General features: G+C 35.1%; 1 long non-coding RNA gene across 1 annotated transcript in view; it reads right to left on the minus strand.

The window, feature by feature from the left end:
- Nucleotides 1–2,145: 2,145 nt before the first annotated feature.
- Nucleotides 2,146–6,437, minus strand: part of LOC118159346 — a 9,008-nt gene continuing 4,716 nt past the window's right edge. Inside the window, exons 2-3 of the long non-coding RNA XR_004747081.1 lie at nucleotides 3,584–3,590; nucleotides 2,146–2,317 (exon numbers count right to left, since the gene is read on the minus strand). This is a non-coding gene — a long non-coding RNA (uncharacterized LOC118159346). The remainder of the gene's footprint in view (nucleotides 2,318–3,583; nucleotides 3,591–6,437) is intronic.

Raw genomic sequence — 6,437 nt, forward strand, 5'->3', positions numbered from 1 at the left:
ACATAGTAATGATGAACACCATGAAGTAAACCACAGTATGCAGACGACACCAAGTTAGGTGCGTGTGTCGATCTGCTTGAGGGTAGGAAGGCTCTGCAGGAGGATCTGGAGAGGCTGGACCGATGGGCCGAGGTCAACTGCATGAAGTTCAACAAGGCCAAGTGCTGGGTCCTGCACCTGGGGCGCAATAACCCCAAGCAGAGCTACAGGCTGGGAGATGAGTGGTTGGAGAGCTGCCAGGCAGAGAAGGACCTGGGAGTGATGGTTGATAGTCGGCTGAATATGAGCCAGCAGTGTGCTCAGGTGGCCAAGAAGGCCAACAGCATCCTGGCCTGCATAAGAAACAGCGTGGACGGTGATTGTCCCCCTGGACTCGGCTCTGGTGAGGCCGCACCTCGAGTACTGTGTTCGGTTTTGGGCCCCTCGCTACAGGAAGGACATGGAGGTGCTCGAGCGAGTCCAGAGAAGGGCTACGAAGCTGGTGAAGGGTCTGGAGAACAAGTCTTATGAGGAGCGGCTGAAGGAGCTGGGACTGTTTAGCCTGGAGAAGAGGAGGCTCAGGGGTGACCTTATTGCACTCTACAGGTACCTGAAAGGAGGCTGTAGCGAGGTGGTGGTTGGTCTATCCTCCCACGTGCCTGGTGACAGGACGAGGGGGAATGGGCTAAAGTTGCACCAGGGGAGGTTTAGGTTGGATATTAGGAAGAACTTCTTTACTGAACGGGTTGTTAGTCACTGGAATAGGCTGCCCAGGGAAGTGGGTGAGTCACCATCCCTGAAGGTCTTTAAAAGACGTTTAGATGTAGAGCTTAGGGATATGGTTTAGTGGAGGACTTGTTAGTGTTACGTAGGAGGTTGGACTTGATGATCTTGGAGGTCTCTTCCAACCTAGACTATTCTGTGATTCTGTGATTCTGTGATTTGCACATTCCTATTGGCAAGGTTTCGTTCCTACAATTTCTTCTTAAATTGCTCAAAAAAAAAAAAAAAAAAAAAGACTGTTTTTAATGGTGTGCTTTTTTTTTTTTTTTTTTTGAGACTTTCTGTATGTTATCAAATTGAAATTCAATTCAAATTTTCTTTATAGGATAGTTTAAAAACATACACATATGCATGCATATTAATTCTTATTTATCTCCCAGTACTCTGAGATGTTAAATAAATTACAGAACCCTAGAATCCCAGAATGGTTGAGGGTGGAAAGGACCTTTGGAGATCATCTAGTCCAACTGCTCTGCTCAAGCAGGGTCACCTAGAGCACACTACCCAGGACTGTGTCCAGACAGCTTTTGAATATCTCCAGGGAAAGGAAGGATACTTACAGAATGGTTTCATTTCTAAAAAGCTGTAGGAGACAGTTCAGTGAGATAAAGGGAGATCTGCTTGTGGGCATTTCATCTTCTGAGAGGAACATATTCAGTAGTTTTTGGGTATGATGAAATGAATCATTCACTAAAAGTAACTCTTTTGTCCCTATTTGCTATGCAGTTATGCCTATATGGCATATGACTGTTTCAAAAATAAGTCAAGATGAATGAAATTAATGCCATCTCTGCTTAAGGAATTCATATTGGAAATGTACAAGATTGCTGTAATGTCTGGTGTTCGTCAAACATTCGTCAGTCAAAATCTTTCTCTCTCTCTCTCTCTTTTTTTTTTTTTTTTTTTTTTCTTCAGGTAATTTGGAACACAAATGGTTCATTTTCCAGTACATTGTAAGATAAAAACATTGCCATGGAGTTTGATATTCCCAGTTGCTTAAACACATTATTTCCCAGAATCTGATCAAAAAGTTAACATATTGACTCTTAATGGGAAAATAAAGAATTCCTATCTTATATCATGAATTAAAGAATTAATGCATACATTCAAGTTAGTACACTGATATTAACATTGACATAGTCAAGTACTTGATCACCATTTTTTCCACAACGTAATACTTGAAAGATCATAGAATCATCGAATGGGTTGGGTTGGAAAGGACCTTAAAGAACATCTAACTCCAACCCCCCTGCCATAGGCAGTGATGCCACCCACTAGATCAGGTTGGCCAAGGCCCCATCCAGCCTGGCCTTGAACATCTCCATGGATGGGGCATCCACAACTTCTCTGGACAACCAGAGTTCAAGTGCTTAACTACCCTTACAGTGAAGAATTTCCTCCTAATGTCTAATCTAAATCTATCCTCTTTTAGTTTAAGAGCATTCCCCCTTGTCCTATAATTATCTACCAGAGTAAAGAGTCCTTCTCCATCTCTTTCATATGACAAGACCCCTTTAATTATTGAAAGGCCATAATGAGGTCTCCCTGGAACCTTCTCTTCTCCAGACTGGATATCCTCAGTTCTCTCATCCTTCCTTCATTGGAGAGGTATTCCAGCACTTTGATCACCTTTGTAGCCCTCCTCTGGACTTGCTCTATCAGATCCACATCTTTCTCGTTCTGAGGGCCCAAACACGGATGCAGTATTCTAGGAGAGGCCTCATGAGGGCAGAGCAGAGGGGGGCAATCACCTCCTTCAACCTGCTGGTCACATCTCTTTTGATGAAACCAAGAAAATGTTTGGGTATCTTCTTCCAACTCAAAACAAAACAAAAAATTATTGTCAAGTTGCTTAAGAATTCAGCTTGTAGCAAACAGTTCTAGTAATGTGCCCTACCTCTGAATTGCCTTGGGATAATTCAACGTCAATAAAATGATGACCAAGAGTGTAAACATTGTTCATTTTCTGAATACTATTTTATTTGTCTTTGCAAGATTAAGAAACCCATATGCACTGATATTACCATAACAGCCTACTCAGATGTTGATAATACAGAAGATTCAATGCATTGGTTTGTATTGTTCCTTGCCTATTGCATATTTTTTTTTTTGTATTGTTCTACAATACATATAATATTATAATACTCCCAAGACTGGAGCATATAGAAAAAATGAATAGGACAGGACATTGGTTTTGGTGTTTTCTTTAGCTGATTTTCTATTTCCATATGGAGACAGCAAAGGCCCTTCTCCTGATCAGAAAAGGTAATGGATGGAGCTGAGATGATGGAATGAGAGAAGCCATGTAGAAATCATTGTGAAGACATACTGTCCTGGCTATCCCTGAGTAGTTACTTTTCACAGAGAATTCCTGGCAAACGTGTGATGGTTTTCTACTGGGAGAGAGAGCTTGGGGCAGAAGTCATGATATAAAGAATGAAAATAGATGTAATATGTCTGGTAAACGACTATAAAAGCCAATCTTGTACATGGAACAATACTCACCTTATCATTTTATATATTAATATTTATTAATATATATTAATACATTATATTATTGATATAATTATATTTATATATATATATTATATATATATAATATAATTATATAATATTATATATAATTATATAAAATTATATAATATATGATATAATTATATTTAAATATTATTATTATTTATATTATATTGAATATATATATATATTCAGAACTATAGCATTCCCTTCTTTTTTTTTTTTTAATTATTTTTAAAATCAACTTTAGCATAACTGTTGAACCTACTTTGCTTTCCCTTTTCAGCTGAGGTGTTATTTCAGGTACATCCTTTCTTAGCCCTTTGGAAAAAGAGGGATGGAGTACAAGGAAGGGGGAGGAATGTCCCTGTCTTTACATTGAAAATTGCTGGAACCCATCTGTTTCTTTTAGAAGAGAAGGAATTTCCCAATTAAGACAACGGCAAATATTGATACTCTAGTCTCTTATTTATTTAATACATTTCTTCACTCTTACTAGTATGAAATATACATATTGAAATACTTTACAATCTGTATGATCAGATTATACAATAATTATTAGGACATGACTTGATGTAGAATGCACCAAATGAATTATTCTTTTATTCTTACTACTTCATCTCCATACTTTATTTGTAGTATATAATTTTTGCATATTTGTATTTATATCCTTAACATGCTCACTATTAAAAAATCAATAAAATCAACTTTCAAATATAGCCTATATTGGCTATAACAATATAACAAGAAATGACATTTTGCCTTTAGATTTTTTTCTCGGTGCTTGGTTGAGGTTGAGTGAAATGTTTTCTGCTTTGCTTTAGACAAATGAATGTTTTAGTTAATAGCTTGAATTTCAATAACTGACTTTTTTTTTTTTTTTTTTTTTTTTTTTTACTTGTGCAAACAAAGAGAGATCTCTTTCAAACAGAGAATGAAACTGAACAGCTGGGATGAGAGATTCATTATCCTTATTATGAGATGAAATTTTATATTTTCAACTCAGGTTTATTCTGACAGACTTTAAATATGGTACAGTGTGATAAAACCACAGAACTGTTATTTTTAGGTCATGCATTATGTTCAGCCAAAATATAAATTTTAGAGATGCACATAATCACGATGATAGTGCTATCAGACTACCCAAACATTTTAATTATCTTTTTTATTATTAAAAAAATAAATAAATCTGTTTCATATTTCAAATATCAAGAAAAGACTTTCTTACTGCCTATATACAAATATCCCTGCATCAAGAAGACATTTTTACAGGAAAATTAGCTGGAGACTAGATTAATTGATTTTGTGTGGTAAACTGAGGTAAATTAATAAAAGTATTTTATATTTAGACATCAGTGAGACAGTAACCCAGTTTATGTATTCTAAAACATGTAGTAATGATCATTGCTTGATCAGAGCAACAGGCAATATATTGCCATTGGATTTGGTAGTCAGCTATGTTGAAAATTCACAGGTGAACATTTCTTGTACTTATATATAATATTTATGTATAATATGTGAATCTATAATAACATTATAGCTTTTTTTTTTTTAAATTATTGCAGTACACTGGGAAAATGAATTTAATGTATCGGATAGATATTAAACATATACATTTTTCTCTAATGTAATTTCATCATTTTGTTAACGCTTTCATGAAAATTGAGTCCCAAATAAATAAAAGTGTAACAAGTAGGAAACACTGTAGGAAATACTAGGAATTTGCCACTGCAGATATTGTAAGGCCTATTGCAAGAAATGTCTCTTTTTCCCTATTTTTATATAGTAATTTGTTTTGTATTATATCTTGTATAATGAACTGTACTCAAGGATGTATTTTAGAACATATAGTGGATATAGTGGTATCTTGCATATGTTGATATACTCAGAGAAACTGTTTTTTTAAGAAGTAACACAGAAGAAACTGTGCATACCCATTTCAATCCATGGCTACATGAGCTGTGACTTCTCAGAGGACATTCATAAAATACTCAGGCTGTAGGACTGGTTATGAATAACGGATGGTACTGTAACTAGAAACAAAAGCTTTCAAATTCAAAAGGAAAATTGAGGGTCAAATTCAAAAGGAAAACTGGCATTCCATCCATTCTGAACAACTATATTTGAAAAAATATACTGCCAAAAACCACCTGCTCCGTGAAATAAGTAATGAAAGGAATTTTTGTAAATACTCATTTTGATTAAAGTTAAACAAGTTGCCAGTATTGTGAAATTGCAGCATTCCCTTGAGCCTATTCTGTTTCTATTCTGACATGACAAAAACCTGCTACTAATATCAGAAACAATAAATTTAGTAATGTCATATCAGACACATCAAGTCAGATGGAAGACACAAAGTCAGCATGACTTAACAAATTTGAAAAGATACAGGGTGTCACAGATGTCAGAATTGATGTGCTGTATCACATTCCTTTCAGATCATATAACAGCTACCAAAGATGACAGGGAATATTATAAGGAGATCCATTTAAGAATCTCCTCACCCTATTAGTTGTGAAAGTCCTTTTTTATATTTCTCCTCTAGTTTCTGAGGAGAAATATTGTATTGTTTTGCCTACTATAGTACCTTTTCCAGCTTAAATTGAAGTATTTCTAGTGTTAGCATGCTTTAGCTATGCTAGTGATTGCACATTCCCCTACCCATTCTCTGATTCACCTGTCTCTGCTGTCTATAGAACTTACTTTATATCACTTCAGTCAGGTCCACAAACTTGGATTTCATTATTTTTACTAGTTTTCTTTTCTCAATTTTTCTATACTGTTTATCCAGAAAAGTGCTCACCACTCTAGGGTAAATAGTTCCTGTTTACTTCTGACATTTTGTCAGGGCTAGCATTTAAATTTTAACTTTCAATCATTTTATCAAAACAGCTGGAATTGTTGACACACTTCAGCTCCCAAGACACAGTCATGAGACTCAGAAGATGCAATATATATTTTGAAACATGAAGACTATGATTTATCATGGAAATATGAATAGAAATGGTAGCTTATGAAATAAAGAAAAATAAACAACATCATAACATTGTGTTTGTTCTAGTTTTGTCTTAAAGGCATTTTTCTTTCCAAACCAAGTTTTTATTTTATTTTATTTTATTTTATTTTATTTTATTTTATTTTATTTTATTTTATTTTATTTT

Source organism: Oxyura jamaicensis, unplaced genomic scaffold, assembly GCF_011077185.1.
Source record: "Oxyura jamaicensis isolate SHBP4307 breed ruddy duck unplaced genomic scaffold, BPBGC_Ojam_1.0 oxyUn_random_OJ69808, whole genome shotgun sequence".
NCBI lineage: Eukaryota > Metazoa > Chordata > Aves > Anseriformes > Anatidae > Oxyura > Oxyura jamaicensis.